Genomic DNA, 27269 nt, shown 5'->3' on the forward strand with positions numbered 1-27269 from the left:
ATATTATTACTGTGTCTCAGGAACTTTGTACAATATATTTATTTCAATTTAGAAATAATGCTGAATATTTTGCAGTAAATTTGATTATTATTCTATAAAACTCGCCTATGGACATCTCTGAATAGAAATTATTGTTGCGAATGGATTGGTGTTGTATTATCATCCTGTCTCAATAACAATGAGACTCAATAACAATGTTAATCAGTTTACACTATTCCAGAGTGGCTACACTATGACACTTCATGCCTGTTCATTACAAGCATATGATTAATGCAATCAAATATTAGGCTATACACCGAAACGTCCTTTACAGCAAGCGTCATTACACCGAACTGTCCTTACACCGTAGCGTCCGTACACCGAAACATCCGTACACCGAAACGCCCTACACCGAAACATCCTACACCGAAACGTCCTACACCGAAACATCCTAAACCCTAACTCGTTATCATTATTAATAATAATTTTAGTGTTACTAACATAGTTGTTACCGTTGGAATTAAATACGTTCATATTGGTATTGTGGCAACTACTTAGTCCTGAAATGCTTTATCGAATATTTAAGTCTGTAGTTTGTAGCAGGGTGACCATAGAAGTTAATGGCTAATAGCTCATAGTGCGTCACTGAAATTTTAGAGGATCTTTGAAAAGCAACTTAATTGAAATTAATGAGAAATATATATTTAAATACATTTATTTAATACAAGAACATTACGTTTAATCAATTCCGCAACCATGGTTGAGGAAGGGATGTATTAAAGTATGAACCATTGAAATAGTGCAGAAGCAATAGCTGAGCTTTTTATAAACATATATATAAATGAAAGTATACTAGAATGTAACTAACTAGACTAGAAATGAAAGAATGTAACTATATATATATATAAATGAAAGTAACTATATTTGTAACCTAACAACACTTGAACCACCAGACTGATCTCGACAAAAACTTTCAACATAGATGAGGTTCGGGCCTGAGATGGTTTTATCATTTCACTTTGAAGGTGCAACTTGGAGGAAGGAAGTGCAGATATATACTAAAAATTATCGATCTTAGTGTCGAACCCATAGTTTTCGGCGTTCCTGAGATGAACACTGACATCTCCGATGAAGCTTAAATTCTAATTCAGCACTGCAACTTGGGGGAAGGAGAGGAAGATGTATAAAATGATCGAAAATGACCGCTATAAGTGTCGAATCCATAGTTTTTCCGGTCGCTGAGATGAACAGTTACACTTTCAATGCCGTTTAAATTCAAATTTACTCCCGCAAATTGAGGGAGGTACATAAAAATAGAGATGCAAAAAAGCCGGCTTTTTTGAATCGATGGTTTTTTTCACATAAAAAGCCGGCTTTTTTGGGAAAAAAACGAGAATTTTGGAAATTTTGGCTTTTTTCATTTTCATGATTTTTCTATCTAAATAGCTTTCTTATAGTATATTCTATACTTAGATAAGAATTCCATGACCTAAAGGCCATATTTCGCTCTAAAATTCACCATCAAGATGGATGGAGCACATGTTTTACGAATTAAAGCTAACATGAAGAATGTAGTATTTGAGGGCAATTTTAGAGGCTATTTAACTTTATTTTAACTTTTGAGTTATCGGTATTTTTTCTTCTCGATATCATTTCAGTTTGTCGTCTGTTTCATTTCTAAGAGCTTAGTACTCTAGCTTCTAACGCAGAAGTTAAACTTACGTTTTTCTATATATCCGTCAAAGCGTACGTTTTTCAATATATATGTCTAACCGTACTTCCACATTTCTGTTATACTGTAGCTGTGCAACAATTTAGCAATAATTTTCCGGATACAAGCTTGAATACTAATTTATACAAATAATCAGTAGCGGATTTAGAAACGTAGTTTGGGACGGGTTTCTCTGATTGTTTCATTTTCTAAAATCTCCTAATTTTATTTGGGAGGAGCTTGAAGTTTATGAGTACAGGCATAACTAATACTGTACTTCTTTTCGTTTATATATTTAGCGATAATCTTCCGGATACAACATTGAAGATCATTTTATACTGAGAATCAGTGGCGGATTTAGAAAAGTATTTTGGGAGGGTTTTTTTCTTAGTAATGTTTAGTTTTTCTAAACATTCGTAATTTTTATTTGACGGCAGCTTAAAGTTTATGAGTAAAGGCATAACTAATAGACATTTCGTTTGTTTTAGACATTCCGTAATTTTGGGGAACAGGCTTCAGTCCGAAAGACCGCCCCCCCTAACCCTCGCAAAACCGTCACTGCTGGTAATTAGTAATAATAACGATTTAAAAACAATAAGAAATGAAGTCAGCCAACTCACAGTACACGCACTATTTCTACTTCACAGATGGAATGGAAAAATACTTTGTCAGAATGGTCGAATGCTGGGTTGAATTCCGGACTTCTCGATAGAAGCGCAAAAGCTCTAGTCAATCATGTTTGTTGTGCAGTTGTATTTATCTTAACTTAAATATATTCAGTAGTCCTTTTTTTTGTGTGTGTGTGTGTTGGTGGGGTGGGGAGAGTTCCATAATGATATGAAGGGTGTGAGCCAAGAAAATGGTAACTAAGAAATTTTCAATTGCTGAGTTACGCAGCATCAGATAGGCAGCAACGCATACCGCTTCGTTTAATCCCTCATGTATAGACTTATGTGAAAAATCAGCTTTCCGACTTTCAAAATGGATTGTGCAGCAGAAAATTTCTAATTTCTTAAAATAGTAAAATTATGGGTTACCATGTTCTTATCTCACACCCTTCATGTTCAATCCCTCTTGTTAAAAATACAGAAAACTTGAGGACTGAATAAACCGTGATGTTGCTTATATAAAACTGTAGAATTTCAAGAATATACAAAACCAAAAGCTCTAGGTGTGCAGCCTTTAAGTGTATCATATAAATCTAAGTATTTTTCTTATGTTTAATTTTAATTTTATTTTGTTCCAAAAAGAGGGTATGGAATATTTTGAAGTAAAAATACTACATAGAATTTTGCTACTTATTTGAGTATTTTTTTAAAAGAAGTATTTACTTTTAGGGTTGGCTGGTTCACACCAGCTGTTTTTCTTCTTTTTTTTTTAAATAAACAACTGGTTTAAACCGAAAAAGAATAAAAGGTACGAAAAATGCGAATCGTGTGAACTTCATGGTGACGTTTCCATACATCAAACCATCTGCATTAGTTTTATTTCCTTTTCACCTTTTAATCAAGGTTTCCCATGTTCAATTCTCGGTCGAACCGCAACCCTTCTTTCATGCGTAAACAAAGTAGCGGTTCGGATGTCACTTTAAGCGAAAGTCTTCTCCTTGATAACCTCGGGATTACGTAAGGATGTTAAGCCTGAACATACGAAACGAAGCTAAATTGTATATTTCTGCATGCCTGAATGCCTGTTGTTTTATAAAGAAGCCATAGTTGCTTAAATATACTGATATAAATTGACAAAATTTATCGATTGCCTACGTAGCTTCCAACATTAGCTTGGGTTATACTTTCAATGATATGTACGCACTAAATTTGTAATTTAATACCTCAGTTTTAGCGTACTGATTATGATACGTTGACCTTTAAATTTTACATGCAAAGCAATAACAGGATTTTTTCCGTTATTGTTTTACATTTAGAGTAATGACGGGATTTTCCCGATGGCTAGGGCGGGAGTTTCTCAATTTAAGAAATTTACTGACCGGACTTCTTTAAGCTTATGTGACCTCTTCCAGCATAACCTCGTTGTTGCATAATAACACCAAGGCGAAACAAACTTATTTCTGTCAATATGTAATATAAATATTAAATACATAAAGCAAATATCTAAACCCAAGAAAACCTGGTTTAAACCAAAAAAGCCTAGTTTAAACTCCCTCCAAAAAACGGGTTTTTGGCATTTTCAAAAACAACCATGGCTCTTGCCAACCCTGCTTACTTTTGTATGTAGGTGGTTAAAAAAATCTTATTATATACATTGGTTAATCCTTTGAAATTCATAATGTAAATATGTTGAGAAGTAAAACTGTTTGAAATATCTTTTCGAAATTCATGGTTTATTTTCGAGGTTTTATATTATTATCGGCATCAACCACTAATTAAATGACTTTTTGTGTTGTAGAGAAGCGAAACAAAATCTGGTTTATCAATTTAAAGCAGAATTTTCAAAAAAGCTCAAAATTTCCGAAGCAAAAAAGCGAAGCAGAAAAAACCGAGTTTTTTCCAAAAAAGCCGTTTTTTTTCCGAGCCCTTGCATCTCTACATAAAAATGATGCAAAATAATTGATATTAGTGTGAATCCATAGTTTTTGGGGTCGCTGAGGTGAACAGTTACACTTTCGATGCCGTTTAAATTCAAATTTACTCCCGCAAATTGAGGGAGGTATATAAAAATGATGAAAAATAATCCATAGTGTGAATCCATAGTTTTCGAGGTCGCTGAGTGAACAGTGACACTTTCGATGCTGTTTAAAAAATTTAAATTTGTCCCCGAAAATTGAGGGAGGCGGAAGTGTATTAAAATGATGGAAAATAATCGATATTAGTGTGAATCCATAGTTTTCAGGGCCACTGGGATGAACAGTAACATTTCCGATGCAGTTTAAATCCAAATTCAACGCCGAAACTTTAGGGAGGGGGTGATATATAAAAAAAATTATCGAAAATGACTGATATTAGTGTTGAATCTATAGTTTTTGGGGTTGCTGAGATGAGCAGTGACGCTTCTAATGCCGTTTAAACACAAATTAAGCACCGTGACCTGGGGACAGAGGAGAGGGGTATATATATATATATATATATATATATATATATATATATATATATATATATATATATGTGTGTGTGTGTGTGTGTGTGTGTTGTGTGTGTGTGTGTGAGTGACCGATATTATAGTCGAATACACCGTTTTTGGGGTTGCTTTGGTGAACAGTAACACTTCCGATGCCGTTTACATCCAAATTCATCTCCGCAACTTGGAGGCGGAGAGATATATAAAAATTATCGAAAATGACCGATATTAGTGTCGAATCCATAGCTTTTAGAGTCGGTGAAATGAACAGTAACACTTCCGATACAATTTAAATCCAAATGCATCCCCGCAACTTGGAGGCGGATATATATATGACCCAAAATGATCGATACTAGTGTTGAATGCATGGTTTTTGGAGTCCTGAGATGAACAGTGACACTTCCGATGACATTTAAATCCAAATTCAGCAGCGTAACTTGTGGGGGTAGAAGATGTGAGTATATAAAAATGGTCGAAAATTGTCGATATCAGTGTCGAATCCATACTTATCTGGGTGGCTGAGATGAACAGTGACACTTCCGATGCCGTTTAAATCCAAATTCAGCCCCCATTATTACTCCTAAAGGGAGAGGATGACATATAATAGTAAGTGAAAATGACTGATACTAGTGTCAAACTCATAGTTTTGGGGTCCCTAAGTTCACTGGTGACAGTTTTGATGCTCTTTATACCGAAAATGAAACTATTCTCCCCGTATGAAGAACGGGTATTCTGCTACTCTTTAAGAATAACGAACGGAAGTTTCACATGTTAAATTCTTTAATATATTTGTCGCTGCTCAAATTTACGCACTTATGCAGTGTATGTGTATATATGTAAAAAAAAAATCCTTTCTCATTTTAAGTTCTTCGAAAAGTATGCAGATAATAAAGAGGTATTTTTTATCAGAAAACTAAAAAGTAAAACTAAAAGATGTTACTTTAACTACTTTTCCTGCTAGCGAAATACGTTGTATGTATAGATGCTGCAGACACGTTACAGCAAATAAGATTAGCATCAGGCGAATAAATAGTTTTTAAATTATATTATCCGGGTTTTGCCAATATAATTGTTAGGGTCGTCAAGTCTAGGAGGCTTAGGTGGGCAGGTCATGTAGCTAGAATGGAAGAAAGTAGAAACGCTTTCAAAGTCTTGACTGGTAGACCCATAGGAAAACGACCATTAGGAAGACCTAGGCGCAGATGGGAGGATAATATTAAGATGGATCTCGCAGAGATAGGAATACAAAGTAGAAACTGGATGCAGTTAGCAAAGGATAGAAGTCAGTGCAGAGCTTTTGTGAACGCGGCACTGAACCTCCGGGTTCCATAGGCCATAGAGTTAGTTAGTTAGTTAGTTTTTGCCAATATTTCCGAACAAAAGATTTTTTCTAATGGGTTCAAAATTTACAAAAATTTACACAGCACAAGGAAGATACGTGTATCCATAAAATAGATATTTGATTTTAACATACTGGTATTAACTAAAATGATTCTGTTATTTTAATACTTCCCTGCCATGTAACGGTAACTTTATAAGATTACTTAAGATAATTTAAATGCATCTATATTATTTAATCTAACTTCGATTATATTTCAGAATTTTATGTAGCCATAACTCCATTCTATCACAGTGCTAATTTTAAAGAAATGGTGTAAATATATTTATTGCCATTAAATTTCCCTATTCTAATACAAGAAACATAACTACTCAATGATCTTAACTGTAAAGTAGTAAATATAAAATAGTGTAGTTTTCATTTTAAAAGCATAATGTGTGAAACATTCGAATATTTTAATTTTTCCCAATCTTTTCGTTTTTTTTTTTCAGGTTCGGGAACAACGGTAAAAAACTGTTTTTTTACCCAAAATTTCCTTTTTGTTTTTTCTAGACATTTGCAACACTAGTCGCACATATTGTGAACATTCATCAGACAGGAAGATATGATTCATCACTGAAACTCCTATTCTCCAAAGAGCTCCTCCGTGGCTAAGCGGTTAGCGTACGCGCCTTTGGCGTGGTAGACCCGGGTTCGATTCCCGGCGGGAGCTCATGTGGTTCGGATTCCACGTTAATAAGTAGGTCCACGTCTCATATAGCCTCGCTGCTGAACGGGACGTTAAACTCAAAATCAACTCAACTCAACTCCTATTCTCCAATCATCAGCAGTCCAATGTTCTTTGCCACGTGCCCATTCGAGGCGCTTCTTTGTAATGATTGAAGTAATTTTTGCTTTCTTTCTTGGCCTGAGTGCTTTTATTCCCTTAACACAAAGAACCCTTCGAACATTTTCAGGCGAAATGTCTACATCATACTCAGCCATTTTAATGTTTAAGTCTCTAGAAGTTGCGTTTCTGTTCCTCAGAGCCAATCTTTTTTAGTTTTTTGATACCTCTTAGCAATAGCTTTGGATCTCACCCACTGTTCCAAAGCCTATTTTGCTTTGGAACAAAATATATATTATTTTAAACTCTGTTAAACTAACTTTTGTGACACACAGAGTTTGACCCTGGTTTAGCAGATACGCAGTAATGACCAACAGATTCCCTTTTGTTGTATGTATATCTCATGTAAATAAACAATCATCATCATTATATATTTTCTCTCTTATTCCATTTTGCAATTGTTAAATAAGATTAACAAAAGTTTGTAAGAACTAATAGCGTTATATTAACAAAGGTTCACCAAGTAGTTTATAAAATAATTTTGTCCTTATTTGTAATGGAATTGCAGGGGCTTATCGCCCATCTTTGTTAGGAAGAAGAAGCATATACAGTTTATTGCATTGCTGATAGCATACCCTACAGGGAAATTAAATTATATGTCACACTCTATCACTGTACTACCACACCAAACTAGTAATATTCCAAGACAAGAACCATTGTCTTGTTCTACAAATAACACTAAACTAGCAAGTGATAACACAATACTTGTACAGAAACCAATACATAGTCATTCAGGGAGTAGCCAGCAAGTTATTCTAGAGGGCCTTGATTTTTACAAACTAAAAACAAATCCAAAGTTTCTTTCAAGATTATGAAAGAATTAATAACGCATAGATACATACGTATTTCAGAAGTGCATATTATTATTATTATTATTATTATTATTATTATTATTATTAGTAGTAGTAGTAGTAGTAGTAGTAGTAGTAGTAGTAGTAGTATAGTAATAGTAGTAGTAATGGTAGTAGTAGTAGTAGAAGTAGTAGTAGTATATTTCATATATGCTACATTTCTGAGATTTGAGTCTTGAGAGTACGTGAAGTTAAAATTAAAGGTTATGTTACGGACGGCAAATGATGGCTTAACACCAAAAACACATTCCTGGCCGGGACCGGGGGTTAGTCTGTTTTATGTTTACTAAACGTGTTTAATAATTACAGCAAATGAAGGATGTTTATAATAGAATGTGAAAGAATACAGTTTTAAAAGAATTAAACTACGTCAACATGTTAAAATAATTAAAAGAACCTAATTAATTAGCCACTTTGTACCCTCGTTTGCTTAACTGGATGAACCGAGGCCTAAAGGAAAAGAGTTTTCTGCCCAAATCTTATAAGCAGTGGGATATTTTAATATTATAGAAATTGACCCTCCTTCTCCTTAGAAGTGTAATTTTCAAGATGCTGAAACATATAGTATTTTATTACTTTTAGTTAAAAGTTCAAATACCGAGTTTCACGCATCTAGCTTAAACAAATCCTTCCTTAATTTATTTACATATTTTCAGAGTAAGTAATGGGGAATTCGAACATAAAAATGTGCTCCCTTTGCTCTTTCCTTTTTATGTGTTCAATTTTCAGTTTTTTTAAACAGGAAAGTTTATATGCCAACTTTCATTTTACTAGCTTCAGAAACTTGCGAGACACACTACCCTTTAAAAAATTATGCCCCACCCTTTTTACGATACTTATTTCCAAAAATTCTTTCTTATGTCCTGCTTTCATAAGAAAATTATATTTTATAATTAAAATTTAACGACTCTACTTGTAGTAGTATGTCCAAAAAATTACTCATCTTTACTCTTTTGTATAAGAGTACAGAAGATAAATACAGTCAAACAAATGGATTCCCATGAACAGTTTCCGATTTCTTATAACTACCTGATTCGTACATTTCCCACAAGCTGTGATTTTAAATTTACGCTCTGTCAAGGTCGAGGTTTCAAAGAGGAACTAACTGGAAATATAATAATATTATGTATTTGTGTACATGTGTAATATGTATAAATTTATTGTCTTATTGAAGCTTTCGTAATCTGGAAATAAACTTTTGATTTGCTTTTAATATATAAAAATCATGCTCCCCTAGAAAAATTTGCAGGCTACATCCCTAAATGACTATGTAGTAATTTCTGCAAAAATGGCACAGGACCTAAAATTTAGGTCTAGTGCCTATATTTTTAGGACTTGTGCCGTTTAAGACTTATGAATGTCACCCACTGTATTGCATAATAAATGTTCTTTGCTCAATTTTAAATTTACTGCGTTCTTTATGTATACAGTTGGTATTTAATGTTCACTCGTGAAATGTCTAGTGAGCTTTTGTCCTAATTAAGTTAACTTCGATGGATTTTTGTCCTACTCTTAATAAAATACGCTCCACACAGTATATATTGCAATTCTGAATGTTTGCTTGGTTTCAGAAGTCTGGTAAAATATGCTTTTTAAACATTTTTTTATTATTTATTTATTTATTTATTTATTTTTATTTTAGGAATTTGTCTTGGGATTCTCGTATCTCCATTCGAAAGAAACGAATTTCTTAACTAATTATGTAATTAATTCTTAGAATGAAATAGGTTGTATTATGTAATTCGTGTATAAGTGCAGAACAGATAGTGATAATAATAATCTTAGTAGTACAAATATAGCTGTTACTGTTGGAATTAGATACGTTCGTAACATTATTGCCAACTAGTTGCTGCATCGTCCCAATTTCGTGTGGTGGTGGCGAATTTCAGAACTAAAGCAAGTGAATGAAAAAGGCACAAGTCCTAAATGGCAGAAGTCATAAAAGGCAGAAGTCCTAAAAGGCACAAGTCCTAAAAATCATATCGCGGCAGAAGTCCTAAACGGCAGAAGTCCTAAAAGGCAGAAGTCCTAAACGGCAGAAGTCCTAAAAGGCAGAAGTCCTAAACTGCAGAAGTCCTAAAGTGCAGAAGTCCTAAAATTTAGGTCTAGTGCCCATATTTTTAGGACTTCTGCCTTTTAGGACTTCTGCACTTTAGGACTTCTGGATGTCACCCGGCTGAAGTGTTGGATGAAAGAGGTAATATTAATACGCAGTATGTTAAAGATAACAACAAAATGTTGAAAACAACAGTGTATTCAAGACATACGCAAAGCAAGACATAGAAATGCTTCATCTCGAACCAGATATAGGAGGTTACAAAAGTGTCATTAGGTATTGCGACTGTGCAAATGAATAGCGAACATTTGGCTCTTGCTCCCATGCTGCAGCCATTATTTATTACCTAAGTTATGGAAGATATTTGTCGAGGATTCCGAAACCAGCACAAATATTGAGCTAAATATTCGATCACGACAACACTTGTGTGGTCATAAATGGAAATAGTGACAAGGATTGCAGTACATATTACCATGTTCCTTTCATTCTTATTTGTTTCATACATTGAAATACTTGTACTTCTTACATGTAACTTACTTTCCGTTTGCATTATATTTTGTTCTATTTCTTGGATGAAATGAGTCTTTTATTTAAATGTTGCAGTTTTCCGCTACTCTACTTCTTATCCCTATCCTCCCTCTCAGGAAATATGAGAAACACTACATCAAAGGTTGCATAACATTATTTGTTGTTGATGGTTTTTCTCTTTCCAGCTGAGCTTGTTTCACTTTGATTGGACACTATATGTATAGGTAACATTGATTTTTTATATGAGCACTTACACTGAAACCTCAGGCATCCTCAAATGGGATACTTACGGGGGCAATTTTAACCTCATATTCATGTTCAGCACATTGATTCATATGAAGTAACAGTGGCGGCGTAAGGCAAACTGGGGCCCGGGGCCAGTGAAGTAGGTTGGGGCCCCTTTTCAAACAATCGTGATTTATACACTCCTATTTTTGACATTCATTTACATAATAATTCTTTCTGTTTGCTCCTCCCCCTTTCCCGTTGGTGTGTGTGTTTAGATCATTATAATCTGGGACATATTAAACAAATAGGGCTGACATTCAGCATCCATGTCTATTTTTTAAATGCTTAGAACCGCCTTCAGGCTGGTATCTACAAATAAAACTAGACTACGATTATCATTGCATATTTTTTTCTTTTTTGTTCATTTTTAAACAAAGGACACGATATAAAAAGGATTAGGGATAGAAGTGTAACGGAAACTACAACCCACAACAGAAATAACAATCTTAAGAACAAACAAAACGTAACAATCAAGAATCCAGAATTTATCCTACACCTATACTATCGTAGTATCAACGCGTACTGCAATTAGATGGAATAGTGGAAGTAATGCTCCTAATAATACAGTTAGAGACAAATTTACGTACAAAACGTAACAATGAGCTGATATTGCAAAAATTGCAAATTATAATATAACCGATGCAATTTTTAAATGTAAGCTCTATATTTTCTAGAATATTTTTGTTGGGTTCTCGCCTTTGGTGTTTCTCCTGCGCAATTTCTCATATGGTTAAGTTTATTCATAGTCTCACCTGTCTGAATTTACGTTAGATGGGTTTTATTTGATTAATTTTTCTTCCTACAATTAGCCCCATTCACTTTAACATTAGGTTTCTCCCCAGTGATAATGTACGATCTGTTTAGTCCTGCTGCTTTTGCCGAAATATCAATGAATAGTTAAGCACTACAATGTTTCTCTCTTGCTTGTCTTTTTTTTTAGTATTGTTTCCAGATTTCGCACTTGTTTTATGATTATATTATTTTGTATTTAATAATTCAGTCATGTTTATATTCTGTCACTTATGACTATTTCCATTATCATTTACTAACATACTTAGTATTAGAATATATTATAACAAAAAATCCTGAATATATTGAATAATTGGGGATATTATAGATTAAGTATGCGAGCACAGAATTCTACTATGGGTTATACCATCCTACTTTTCATTACCACCGATCACCAGTCAATTGACAAATCTTTTTAGTTTTTTTTATTACTCTTTTGGTACTTTTGGGGCGCGGTGGCTCAGTGGTAGAGAGTTCACCCCCGGTGCTTGGGGTCCCTAGTTCGATCCCAGCTCGCGCCGTGTGGACTTTGTGGTGGACAAACACCGTGCTTGTGGATTTTCTCGGGGTTCTCCCGTTTCCTCCCACTTTCTTCATTCCACCTTTTCATTCATTTCTCATCATCACCATCCCCTTTAGCCTAACCGACATAACCGTGGGACGTAAAACAAAGATTTCATTTTCTTTTTGTACTTTTTTATTTTTGTTGCCTTTAATTGAAACATGAAACTACTTTCGACAGTAGCTCCACTACCATATTAGACTATGTTCCACCAATATGCAGAATGATACCTTCCTTGCTTTGGTAGCAGCGAAAGTCTCAACTATATTTTTATCAGAATCCAGTGGATACTATTTCATTTTCGATAGAAAGAATGGCCAGATTCGTGAATCTTTCCTGACATTGTGGAACACAAGTATGATTTTATCAATTTCATTTTGGTGAAAAACCTTTCACATGATCCGACAGATACGGGCAGTGTTATCAAAATCTGAAGAGCGGTTGCCAAACTTTAGTAAATTTCAAGCCCCATTGAAGATACATATTTCAGGATACCTTGTGGTGAAAAGTCAAGTTGTTCTTTAGCTTTCTGAGCACACCTTAGTGAACGGATTAAATCCTTACAATCCTGAAATAATAATAAGCCATCCAGGTCATTCGGGTAGAACAAAGCCAAATCAGAGCAACATGCTTTAAGCCTTTCCTCGCTCTCATCATCTAGCTGCTGCACAAAGTTGGCCATAGAACACATGAATCCAAATCTGTCGTTCAGATCATGCAGTTGAGTAAAATGATCATACATTTGTTGTCTCATATCTAGAATTGCATTGAAAGAGCGCTTCACTTCGGCCTGTGCAGTCAGGTTTCATTCTTTGCTTCTCCAGGCATTCATCTGTTTCTACTGTGTACCCACAGTTATGTTCCATGCCCTGGAACTTCTTTCAGCTGTGGATATGATTTCCTTGCCCAGCTCAAGTCTCCAGATATTAATGGTGTTAATCAGGCCCTGTAACTGAATAAGAGTTTGATTGAAACTCATACCCTGAGATTGAAGGCATTTTTGGATCCGATCAATATATTGCAGACCAGAAATATAGTAAAGCGATGAAGTTAAATTACTGGATGCTTTCAAGAAGAAGACCAGCATCTCTTCTAGTATCAAGCGTTTCAATCGAAGTGTCACGCAGATCTTCCAACAGATCAATTACTTCATCCAATTGACTAGAAAGTGCCTTTAAAACTTCTGCTTTTGAATTCCATCTAGTGTCATTTTCATGTTTCAGACTAATCTTTACGTGATTTTGCAGCACATTCCATCGGTGAGTAGATCTAGAGAAGAATACCAACAAACGTTTCATTTCTCCCAACAAAGTCACCTTCAGAACGTTAACGTGCGCAGCATTTAAGCCACAAGGTTCAATGAATTATTGTTACAAGGAACGAAAATGGCCAAAGGACTTATATTCCGTATCAAAGTTTGAACTCCAGAATATTGCCCGGCCACTGTAGCCTGATTATCACAAGACTGGCCTCTGGAATCTTAATACCAAGCCTATCACATTGAAGTTTCTTCAGTATTTCAGCAGAAGTACTCTCAGCACTCTTTCCTTCGACAGAGATGAAATCAATAAATTCTTCCCGAATTTGTACAGAATCACGTTGTATGTCAACAAATCGAATGATTTGTGACAAGTGTTCCATATGAGAACAATCAGGAGTTGAATTAAATATAATGCTGAAGTATTTTGATTATTTGAACACTTGTTTTCTTATTGAACATTTTCTTCACTCGTGGGCTGAAATGTAAATAACTTCATGCGCCAAAAAACAAGAGCAAAAATAGGGAAACTAGCTAAGCAAAAAGGGTTTTGCTTGCTGAAAATTCGACTTGTAAAGGACAAAAGAATAAAGACAGAAGGAAAACTAGTGAATGAGCGACTATAGCGTCTGCACCAAAGAGCTTTTAATTAGGAACAGAATGCTAGTACTCTAATACAGCATTATATACGTTGATCCCTTCTTTCTACCCTTCTCTTGAACTGATATATGAATAAATAAATAAATAAATAAACAGTGATAGTTTAGGAAGCAGGCTAGCAGACTTGCATCATAAGACCTTAGAATGTAAATAACACAATATACTTTGACTTTCATTATATTTTAATCTACACTCAGCTTTTCCTTTAAATTTCTCTGAGGTTATTGAACAGAGTGAAACTTTTATTTTATTCATATTTTAATCCACATACATTTTTTCCTTTAAATTTCTTTGGGGCCCCAAGAGAGTAAAACTTTTATTTTTATTTCTCGCCTACATTCAACTTTTTTTTTTCTTGGGGGCCCCAAGAAAGTGAAACGTCTGTTTATTTTTTCGCCTGCAATCAGCCTTTTCCTTTAAAATTCTTTGGGAGCCCCCAAGAGTATAAAACATTTACTTTATTTTTCACCTATATTCAGAGCTTTTTCCTTTAAATTTCTTTGGGAGCCTCCAAGATAATGAAACTTTTATGTTATTTATTTTGAATCTACATTCAGTTTTATTCTTTAAATTTCTTTCGGGTCTCCAAAAAAGTGAGGCCCGAAGCTTATAGTTTGTTTAGCTTATACGGAAATCCAAGACAGATATTTCTGTTGTTTCATCCGTTATTTGGTGTAATATTGATTGACAATTAATTGCGTTTACATTTAGGGAAGGTGTGGATTATAAACCTTGATGGCCCTTGTACGGCTCATGCTAACAAGGTTTCTTAGTAACTATTTTTTACCTACCGTCGGGGGCCCCCACGAAGTGGGGCCCGGGGCGGCGGCACCGCTCGCCCCGCCCTTACGCCGCCACTGTGAAGTAATACCAATATCAACAGTTTCACTTTGGCTCAAAGCGAGGACGGTGGTGGCATGGTTGTTTTTGGCTAAATTTGACCATTTCGTACCCGTGATACAATTTTGGAAAACATATATGTGATTGTAGGGTTAAAGCGACATCTAAAACTTATTTTTTGATAATTGTGCTCGCAGACCATCACAAATCAAAAGGGGCTCAAAATATTGAATCGAATTTTTTGAAGGGGGGGAATGGTCGTGGGGATCTGTTAATTTTTCAGACAAAGCACACGTATACATACATTCAAGTTTGAACAAAATCGATCGAGCTATTCTTGAGAAATATATTAATCCCGCTTTTTCGATTTTGCGCCATTTCTCATGAACCAATGAGAGTTGAGGTTTGAAACGTGAGGGATTAATGTGTTTTGGGGGTACCTACATACCACCCAGTTGTCGTCCCAAGATTCATCTGAGGCCATTCCATTATTCTTATCCACTCATGTCCTCTAATTTACTTTTTTCATAGAATTCACTTTTGATCAAAAAATCGTAATATCGACATTTTATCAGTTTCGTACGCGTAATACACTGTTTTCTAATAACTTTGTCTAAGTCCTAATAACTTTACTACTTTTCTACGTTTACATAGGACCATCTCATGTAAATACGTAGGCAAAATTCCAAAGTTTGATTAAAGTAAGTCATTAAAACAAATACTGAAAATTTTCAGGATGTAAAATTGTATTCATGTACGGTATTCATTCAGAAAGGAAAGTAACTTATAGCTAATAAACAGATTGACTTTTTCAGTTGTTCTTCCAATTAAAGAAAGGTATAAAGGAAAAGTACGAAATTGGAAACTACAATATCAACTTTTTTTTTTTAATTTCACCATTCATCTTGATACACCTTTGTCACTTTTATTAACAAACAACAAAATCTAATTCTTGTATCATGCAAATATCAGCAGTGGGTTATTGTTTCACATCGCAACAACTCTGTGATACCACCAGGCTAACAGTGTTGCTAAACCAACATAATGTGTTTTCTCAAATAGCACTACCTCAGGTTGTTACAAATTTCAAATCTACATGATAAACAAAACCTTACAATATCACACTTGTTATTCAGTGTTCCAAACTAAGGGTGATAAGTGTGACAAACATCTAAATTTGTTGGCTTCTATATTAGTAATAACGCAAGTAAGACAAAATGGGCAGCACACATCCAAGTACTTTAGTATCTAATACTATGTTCATAGCATGTCGGATTTGGAATGAATAGTTAGAAACAAAAGGGACTGAAAATTTTACTTTTTTCAAAAGTCTTTATTTCGAGAAACTACTTGGATAATACATCATCCTATCTCATAGATAGCTTTTAATAGACGTAAAGATTATATAGTTACTTGCAGGAATTTGATATCTCAAACCTTTTAGAAATATGGTAAATATGGTTAACTTTGCAATACTGATTAAAATTGTGTAATTCCAACAACTTCTTGTAATTATATCTACCAAAAGGTATTATTGTAAGGTTATAGAAGCAAAAAACTGTAAATCATAAATTGTTTTGAAAAGTTCCTACAAATACGCCAATTAAGCCATAGCTATATCAAATGTAAACCATCTTTTCATATCTCCTTAATGGTTTGAGATCAATTTGCTGCAAACAGGCTTATGATCTTTCTATTTATTGAAAACATCTACGTAATCGAGTGTGGTACATACCTAAACACTTTCTTTGTAAATGTCTTTTGAAAAAAGTCAAATTTTCAGGTTCTTGTAGCTTTGTTTCTACACACTCGAAATATCTCGAAATATGATAAACATAAGAGCTGACCTCCAAAACACAAATAATAAATTTCGAAACCTAACACCACGGATAACAAAAGGGTTAACAACTTTAATACGAGAAAGAGATAGATTCAGTTGATTAGTTATAGATAGAAAAAATAATATAGAATTAAAGAAATTTTACCAAGAAATTGTAAAAGTAAGAGAAGACAATTGATAAGAGAAGCCAAAACTCAGTATTATAAGTTAGTTTGAAAATTTTTGAATCTAAAAGTAATCCAAGTAAACTATGGAAAATTATTTATGATATTTTCGAAAAGAATGATAAAAATAAAGTAAGTGAATGACATACAGAAAAGGGGTTGGTAAATTCTGAACAAAATCCCATGAACAATACCTATATTTAATTTATAAAATGGCCTATTTAATTAAGGTGTATATAATTAAAACAAATTTACGTAATAAACTAAACTAGTGGAATCTTCAAGTGGCGGATGTGCTTCGCAAGCTGGAAACATGCCAGCTTTTACAAATAGTGATTCAGTGCCAAGTGCTAGCAATGGTAACTGTTTCCCTGATGCTTCTAGAAGTGCTAATGGCTAGCTATACATAGTGGTAAGAAACATCGGGTTGCGTGTGATGATGATGTTTGGTCTGATATCACCTTTAATGTCTGCCTTCAGAGTAAAACGGCAAATGTTACCGACACTAACAGCAGTAACAACAAATTTTTTGACGATATCTAACCTGGGCAAGATATTACTGTCACTAAGGTCCTCGACACACATTTTAAGACGTGTTCCAAGAGGTACTCGATTAACAGTGGCTGACGCACTCGTAGACGTGTTAAATCATATAACAACTTCAAATGATACAAAAGACTAGATCAACCTATGCCTATTTCCATTTGTTACCGTAAGTGCTCCCAAACAATCAGATAAAGTTAAGAATCTGACTTCTTGCGTGAAGCAGCGAGTTCGCTTCTGGTGCAATATTGGCCATGACGCTTTAACCTGGCCTTCAATAATGATGAACACATCTCGATCAAACCACAACTTTTCTAATTTGAAGGTTGTAGAGAATAAACTTGCCGATGGGGACATATGTGGAGCAGCACGTCTTTTAATTTCTGATGGTACGGTTGCGGCTCCGGATACCTCTGTATTGAAGACCCTGTTGCAGAACATCCTGCCCACCTTGGCAATTTCATTGCGCCGGATCTTCCTGAGTTTCGACTATGGAGGTTCAAAAAGCTATTAACTCCTTTCTATCTAAATGGGCTTCGTTCTTCAATTCTTAAAGACCTTTCTTGTCAAATACTTTAATCGGAGGAAAAACTCCTAAAATCCTTTTGAGATGTACTTAATTTAATCATTTCTGGAAAAGTACCAATGGAAGTTCGCTCGCTGTTTTTTTGGTGCCAAACTTATAGCTCTGAAAAAAAGGATAGTGATATTCGGCCCATAGCAGTTGGGAATATTTGGCGCAGAACATGGTCAAAAATAATTTCCTTTAGAATACGTGAGCCAGTTAAGAACTTTTGATCCCATCATCGGCTAGGTGTTTGTGTTCCTAATGGGGCCGAGGCAACCCGAGTTTTTTTCTCTTCTACTCACAGTGCTACTAAGGTGGTTGTAAAGTTGGATTTTCGTAACGCATTTAATGAGCTTCGCCGGGATGCTATGCTTGCCGCAGTGATGAATGATTTTCCTTAAATTTATCCGTATGTTTATCAATGTTATGCTCAACCAAGTGACCTATTTTTCAACGGACACACTATTTCTTCTCAGAGAGGTGTACAACAAGGTGATCCTCTACGCCCAGCACTTTTCGCTGTAACTATACACTCCTTAATTAAATCACTGAATACTGAATCAAACATTTAGTACTTACGAGGGAACCTATCCAAGTGCAACTCTGACTTCGAGTCGAGACTATGGCCGTTGGATACCTTGTCCCTAAAGAACATAACACGAGAAAGGATACATCCTCGATCGTAACCGTTGCGGAGATATAAGCGTAAAAAGTTAGAAATTGAGCTCCATACTATACATTGCAAAGTCAGATTCCGGGTCAGATTTTTCGGAAACGGTAGAGTAAGGAAACTCAGCGAATACATATCAAATTTGTGTGGGGAGCCCAGCACCTTTTGAATGCAAAATTTGTGTCTCTGGGGCACTCGCAGGGTCCCAGGCGGGGTCCAACTCAAAATTTGCAAATGGAACCGGGGGTCAAGTAGCATGTTGTATGAAAGCTATTGTTAAATAAAAGAAGATAGAATAAATCTCAACTCTCTACGATAACTTTGAGCAAACGGGAAACTGGTCAAAATGTTAATACAAAAAAATGAAATGAAATGAAATCTTTGAGTTTTACGTCGAGACGGTGATGATGAGTAATGAATGAAATGGTGGAATGAAGAAAGTAAGAGGAAACGGGAGAACCCCGAGGAAACCCACGCACATGGTGTTTGTCCACGACAAAATTCACTTGGCGACGGCTGGGATCGAGCCCAGGACCCTAAGCACCAGAGATGAACGCTCTACCACTGAGCCACCGCGGACCCCAAAATGTCAATCAGAAAATCTATGGCTACGCTTCTAAATCCGTTAAGCTACGACAATAACAAAACAGAAAAGCACGTTTAAAAGTGCAAGGTATTAAAGTAAAGCAAATTGCTGCAGAGTTTCTCTCTCAAAAGTACCCTCCGATATATTTTAGTTCTGCACCATTAATCCAGTTTTCTCCAACCCCACTCCTCTCCAAGTTGCCTCACAGTTTCAAGATCACTCCTTTACCATCATGTTTCTCGTTCAGCAAATCCCCCCATAAAAATTTCACAGTGCAATCTGTGAATTTGGGGTCCTGATGCCCGAAGCACATACCGTTGCCTTTTGACCTTCTCACCCTTCACGACGGTTGTAATTGACAATGTACCCTTTCTCTTCTAGGACACGAAATCCAATGGTCATGGTTATTCTATGGTCCATTGGTCATTCGGGGTCATACTTATACTTGGATAAGATCCGTTGTGCGACTCTGTGAGAGACTGCAGCAATTTGCTTTACTTCAATACCTTGCACTTTTAAAAATGTTGTTCTGTTTCTTATTGTCGCAACTTAACGGATTTAGAAGCGGACCATAGATTTTCTGATGTAGGTTGTATTGACATTTTGAGCAGTTGCCCGTTTGCACAGGGTTATCGCAGAGAGTTAAGATTTGTTCTATCTTCTTTTATTTAACAATAGCTTTCATACAGTATGCTACTTGACCCCCGGTTCCATTTGCAAATTTTGAGTTGGACCTCGCCTGGGACTCTGCGAGTGCCCCAGGGACACACATTTTTCATTCAAAAGATGCTGGGCTTCCCACACAAATTTGATATGTATTCGCTGAGTTTCCTTACCCGACCGTTTCCGAAAACTCTGACCCGGAATCGGACTTTGTAATGTATAGTATGGAGCTCAATTTCTAACTTTTTACGCTTATATCTCCGCAACGGTTGCGATCGAGGATGTATCCTTTCTCGTGTTATGTTCTTTAGGGACAAGGTATCCAACGGCCATAGTCTCGACTCGAAGTCAGAGTTGCACTTGGATAGGTTCCCTCGTTAGATGATGGAATAATTGGTGGTGAACCCGAGGTGGTTCCTTCATCCTTAATAGAAATAAATAAGAAGGCATCACTTCTTGGCTTGCATCTCAACTTTTGAACAGATAACAGATAACTTTTGAACAGGAACAGATAAAACCACATTCGACGAAATCTTTAGAAGATTTAATGAGGCTGCACCAGGCATACGTCCTCTAACAATTCAGAATGCTTGTCTTCTAGGTGGTGCTCTCACGTCGGAAGCACTCACGAACGTGCTATTGAATAAAACATCTAATTTAGAATTATTCTTGTTTCGACTTTCCTCGATTTCATCCCATTCAGCCTTTTTTTTTTTACGGGCATCTTTATCAATCCCTCATTTAACCTTTTTTTACGATGCTTTCCAACTTGACATGAGAGTTCTTTGCTGGAAAAATATGATACTGTCCTGAAAACTGGCCTTGAATCAATTTTGAACTGCTCCTTAAATGACGACTTTTGGATACAAGCATGTTTATCTGTTGGCTTGGGCGGTCTTTGTATTCCACGAACTGTGGATATGGCGATTCTTACATTCTTAGCGTCATAACATGGATCTCTGCGTTTAATTGAAGCTCTCCTTCCACAGGGTTATTGTTTGGACCCAGATGGTTCAGTTCAGGAAGGCTCTAATAAGTGGGCAAGCTTAGCAGATACAAACCTCTCAGAAATTAGCAAAAAGTGTAATCAGTCATCTTGGTATACACCAATTGCATCTCAATTACATAATCATCTGTTACAATCTGTTGTGGTTCCGGAACATGAAGCCAGGTTCCTTGCTGCCTCATCTCTGAAGCAGGTGCATGGTTAATGGCGATACCTTCTCCGCCTTTAGACCTTCATTTGTCAAATGAAAGCTTTCGAATTGCTGTTGCCTTACGTTTAGGTTTAGCTGTTTGTGAGCCTCATCGCTGTCCAGCTTGTGGAGATGAGGTTAACCAACGTGGCCTGCATGGCCTTTCATGCATGAAGAGCGCTGGTAGATTCGCCCGACACTCCTCCGTTAATGATGTAATACTACGAGTAATACTACGAGCCACAGCTTGAATTCCTTCAATACGGGAACCTTCTGGTTGCTGTCGTTCTGATGGAAAGCTACCGGATGGGATGACACTGGTTCCATGGATGGGAGGTAAATGTTTATTGTGGGACTTCACATGCGCTGATACCTACGCTCATTCAAGCCTTCCTCTGTCAGTAATAAACGCTGGAGCTGTTGCTAATCGCAGAGGAGCTGAAAAGCAAAGAAAATACAACAACCTTCTCGAAAGTTTTGTTTTCACTCCAATCCCTGTTGAAACCAGTGGTGCTTGGGGTGCAAGAAGTCTTGAATTCATAAGAGAGGTAGGAAGACGCATTTCTTGTGTTTCCGGCGAAGTTCGCTCTACATCTTATATAATACAGCGCATATCTGTTTCTATCCAACGTGGTAACGTCTCGTCGGTCCTTGGCACTTTACCTCCTGGAAAGAAACTGGATGAGGTGTTTATACTCTGATAAGAGTAGTTTTATATATATATATATATATATATATATATATATATATATATATATATATATATATATATATATATATATATATTAATCCATAGACAATTTTTTCTTTGACCTTATAATTATATATTTAAATTCTAATTTATATGAATGTAGTGTAATTATGCCATTTTAGTTAATACTCTTATTATTGTAAAAAAAAAAAACATGTTATTAGTAAATAAGCTCAATAAACACTTTTCAAGTGTGGGTGAAAAATTAAATGGAAAACACCAGCAAAACAAATCCAGACTTTCAAATTAAAATAACGGTAACCAATTACATAATTTTTACTTCCATCACTGAACAAGAAATTGAGAAATTCATTAATTAATTAAAATCAAAACAGCACTTACGATGGACGAAATACCTGTAATTTTTTTTTTTTTTAAAGTGATCAACATAACCTTAAACCACTACAATATATATTTAACTGAAGTACAGAAACGGGAGCGTTTCCGGATGAGTTCAAAATTTCAGTCATAAAACCTCTGTAAAAAAAGAAAAAAGAAAAAGAAAGAAAGAAAGTAGTAAGTTAATGTAAATAACTATAGATTAATTTTATTACTTAGTAATTGTGCCAAATTATTGGAAAAATGTATTTTTAAAAAACAATAGTTGCTTAAAAATCAGTATGGTTTCAGGTTTCAGAAGTGGTATAAATTTACCAGATGTTTTATATAACAAACAGAATTTATTAGTAAAAACATGGAGAATAATAGATTAGGGTTTCCAGCGTAAATGGCACGTTTCTAGCACTTGTGGTTTTCAAGATCTCATTGTCGAAAGGATTGGAGACAAACATATAAACTTTTCTTCGGTGAAAAGCATATAAATCTAGCATTTTAATATATAGATTAGTTGAACCTGTGCTCTCTACACAGCGCATCATTCACATATTAGCATGAATTTCCTTGCTATTCCTCACATCTGTACATGTCCTTTTACAGGCACAAGCGATAGACGTCTTGATAAAAATCGGCAAGAAATACCGTAAAGGGGAGATTTTTTCGATATCTCGCACCGTTTGCAAGATTTGAGCCTACTTCCGGTTGGAGTTTTTAATTCATGTATGATCAGTGTTTACTTTCTTCTTGTATGCAGTATGTAGTAAGCAAATACATTATACACACAATTAATTATAATGTCAATGATATATGGTGTTCATTGGGCAAAACACTCCAAACAATAAAGATTCAACTTAGGCTGGAGAAATGGTTATTCTTCGTTTTCCATTATAATTTGGCCATGAAACAAACGTCTGAGCGGTATGCAACCCATGTATACAATTGTGTTGTGTTGAAATGTATAATGCGTAGGATATCATGCTTTAGTTTTTTTTAATTTCAACGCTTCCAGTGTACTCGTAAAAATGTAACAAAGAAATAATTGCCACGTTTTTTTAAAAAAAATTGAATTAGAACTGGACAATCTACGCAAAATTTGCAATCGATCAGTGAAAACGTCATTTTTCTATAGCCTGCAGTTTCCAATATTTCATTGTCGAAATGATTGGCCACAGACATATAAACGTCCACAAACGTATAGTTTAAAAGAACTCCCAAGATGACAGCACAATTCATTTGCATTGATTTTGGAAATTTATTAAAATACAAAGGCTTTGAACAAGAATTTAAAAAGAAATAAAATTTATGAAAAAGATCTATTTAAGTAATTTTTTAAAGTACACATACTTTAAAATATTTGCTTTTGTTGAACGTGAAATCACAAATAACCGTATCAAAAGTTACAGGTTGGAGTTGTGGCGTTTTTATTGCTACTGTAGCATTTTAATAGATAGATAATAAAAGAGGATACATGGTTTATCCTTATATAAATATACTTGTACAGAATTTCATTTGCGACGAAAGCCCTGAACTGTACGAAGACATTTTAAAAACAAGAAAAGTGGAACATATGAACATACAGAACCGCGTGATTATTTTTGCAACAAACAAAGAAAGCACTGTCAACAGTGTTTTATTTCTTTTAGATTATTTATCGATATTTAATCTCAGCCTGCCCAACCCATGTCCCTCTGATGGGTATGCTTTGACCAAAGTCATTCAGACTCGGGCTCTCCTTCCGTCAACATTTTGTCCAGGTCCTTGTGACACGGAACCTTTCCACAGACAGCTGATGAAACCAATGGACAATGATTGTCTTTTCATCTACTTCTATATCATATATCAAGATTTGTTGTATCCAAGAAATTACCTAATAAGCTGACATTGTTACACTACTAAAACATTCTCCGGCTACGTTAAATTTTTCACAATCAAATTAGAAACTATTCGTTATTAAAATGTGAAACGTTGCCTCTTTCCAGATTCAAAATAGATTTACAATTCCAATTAATATATTAGCTTAGTGAGATTGCAATTTGTAACGTTTAGTACAAATCATGTGCAAGTTTCACTCGATCCTAAACGGAAACTTCACGCACTTTTCTGTAGTGCAGTATTTTAAAATGACGAGCGAAGTATACAGGTAAATAGAAGGTGGGACAAAAATCGATTGGAAATGAATCAATCGCTGATGTCTAACTTCTTAAAAGAGTTTACAATATACATGTGGAAGTGGATAACAATAATTCTGATTCGATTTGAGAAGCTTTCGGTCTTTTGTTTCAATGGCATTAAACTTTCAAGTTTACTAAGTTACATAGTAATTTCTATAGCCACTATGCACCGAGGATATAAAACTTCGTGTTGAAGTGACTCAGTACAATTGTAGAGAATTATTATTACAAAACGTCTTTGGTTTTCTCTAACCTTTAATGGACATTAGAGGAAAAATACGTTTGTCAACAAAGCTAAAAGATTCCGATGGGACATTCTATCGACATTTTGAGAGGATGTGAAGTCGTGATCGATGGAGAAACTTTGATGTCGAAGTAATTGGCCAGAAACAAAGAAGAGAAAAGCCTCTTATGTAAAGGGAAAAAAGAGGGCTTCCTTCTTTCTCCAACATCCCTAATGTTAATAAACCGTCTATCTACATGCAGAGGGTTATCTCGTCCTTCCTCATGGCTTATGTACACAGTGCTCAAAGATGCAATATCTGCTCATATCTTGCCGACGGCAAACAATTGTTTTAACTTTAAGGGGATTCCCAAAGCGGGATATTAAACACTCCATTCCAAGTTACAAGATTTTCAACAAACATTTTCTCATGGGCTGTTCTTTTGTGCAAAACTTCGTTTGTGTTCATATTCTGCTCTCCACTGCAGAATAATCCTTCACAATATACGTCTCGTAAGAACAGGTCTCCAGACATCCTAAGTACTCTTTTAGATATTTCCTCCAGAAGATATGCAGACGAACAAATGCAGTTGGAAAAAATATCTCAACCAAGCAGAATTCATAACGTAAAGACGTATCACTCCATTATTTTATTATCTTCAGTACACTAATTGTTCAACAAACAAAAAAGAGGATTACAATCCTCAAACAATACATATAGGGCTACATGTACATGATACATATAGGGCTACATGCACATAAGTAAACAGTAAGAGTTGGAATTTATATGTGCGACCTATCTCCCAAACTGTACATACGAGGTCTGCACAAAAAGCATCGAAAGTTATTTTTCTTTTCCGTGTAAACCAATGAAGCGCAAGAGATTTTCTTCAGTGTAGATGTAAAGGGGACACTCGTACGCAGTCGTGATTTTTTTTTTTTTTTTTTTTTGTCCGCAGAAAGCGTCAGTTGCTGGCAGTTGGCCAACGAGTGAAGGCATGTAGTAATCGGCACTCAGTCTTTCGTAAAATGACAGAAAAATTTGAGCAGGAATATTGCATCAAATTTTCCAAAAGCTTGGCGACACTCAAGCGGAAACCACTCAAACCTTACATTCAATTTTGAACGAGAATTTCGGCATGAGGAGAATGTCCGCCAAATTTGATTCAGGTTTTCATCGCCAATCACAACATTTCTGTGTTCCGTCGGGCTGGCTACTCACCCGACATGGATCCGTGTGACTTCTGATTATTTCGCAAACTGAAAATGACACTAAAAGGGACCCGATTTGAGTCAAGAGAAGATATCATGCGAAATGCGACGGCACGGTTACTCATCATTCCATGAACTGCGTTCCAGAAATATTTCCAACAAATGTGGAAACACTGGGAGAAGAGTGTACATTACCAAGGAGACTACTTTGACAGGGATTAGTGTTTCGGATTTTCAAATCAGTAAATGTATTTTTCCCAACCAAAGTTCAATACGTTTTGAACACACCTCATACAATATTGTTTAGTGAAGTTTATCTTATTTTATTTTACTGTATTTTATTTTTGGCTCTACCCTGGACGAAAAGCGTATACAATTTTATTGTTAAGCATGCATATTCCAGTATTATAGCAAATTCTCAGAAACCCGTTATTCAAGCGTCGGAGCGTTATTTTAGCAAATATTTTTTTACATATTGAACGACGTCATGATTCCTTTCCAAGCACCAGTATCTAAGTCCTTATAAATTTCAATATGAAATACGCAACGAAACATGTAACGAGTATGGACGGTTCATACAAGCTGGGCGAAGTACACTGTAACCGGCAACATACTTTAAAGTTTGTTACATGAACATTTTATCAAACGAGGATGATATGCATCTCCAAGGTTCATAACTAAAGTGTCAGGATGACATGCATACATGGCAATTTCATGTGGTTGAAGTCAGTCCTCATCCTCACTCACACGTATTGTATACACATAACATGACATGTAATACACATAGTGTGTGTTTACAAGCTGTGTGTTTGTAATACACATAGTTTGTAGTTTCATACGTACATCACACTGCAATAACCTGCGATGTTAGTCTTTTTCATTTGCCATTTCAATATTTATGTCATGATTAAGGCCCAGGAATTTATGTTATAACATACATTTATTTTACATAGAATTCGGATAATGGGGTGAGATCTTCACGTATCAGGCGAAAACCAGCTGAAATAAGCTGGTATATTTTAGTATTTATAAGTAGCTGGTATTTATAAGTTGATAGGACATATTTTGACATATTTTCCACATTTGACAATTTGGAAATATATTTTTTCACTTTTCTAATGATAAGATATATTTCTATAGGGGAGACCGGGACTTTTTGGCAGCAGGGGGCTGGTTGACGAACTGCATATAACTCCATTAATTAACATAATGAGCTGTTGCTGCTGCCATAAAAGAGTGACCTATGGATGCAGCTGCCACCTTCATATGGAATTTGTTACTTCCGGATTATGGCGTCTATTAGATAAAGAGTGTTTTTGCCAGTCTGAAGTATTTTTTTCAGTTCTCCGTTACATCACAGAATCGTCACTACTTGGAGTACAGAGGTAAGTAATATAGCATTAGTTAGATCTGAACTTTGTTTTTATGGATATTCAAACAATAAAACGTAAATGCCAAACAATTGCTGAGTAATTACGACTTTGTTGCACAACATGGGCTTGAGGTTAGTTGGCGTATGGCATT

The 27269-nt window shown here is 35.5% G+C and overlaps 1 long non-coding RNA gene across 1 annotated transcript in view; it reads left to right on the forward strand.

The window, feature by feature from the left end:
- Positions 1-27269, forward strand: part of LOC145672820 (uncharacterized) — a 120026-nt gene that overhangs the window by 15843 nt on the left and 76914 nt on the right. Inside the window, exon 2 of the long non-coding RNA XR_014128680.1 lies at positions 26886-27130. This is a non-coding gene — a long non-coding RNA (uncharacterized LOC145672820). The remainder of the gene's footprint in view (positions 1-26885; positions 27131-27269) is intronic.

The sequence above is a fragment of the Thermobia domestica genome, chromosome 16 (genome assembly GCF_964235325.1).
Source record: "Thermobia domestica chromosome 16, izTheDome1.hap1.1, whole genome shotgun sequence".
NCBI lineage: Eukaryota > Metazoa > Arthropoda > Insecta > Zygentoma > Lepismatidae > Thermobia > Thermobia domestica.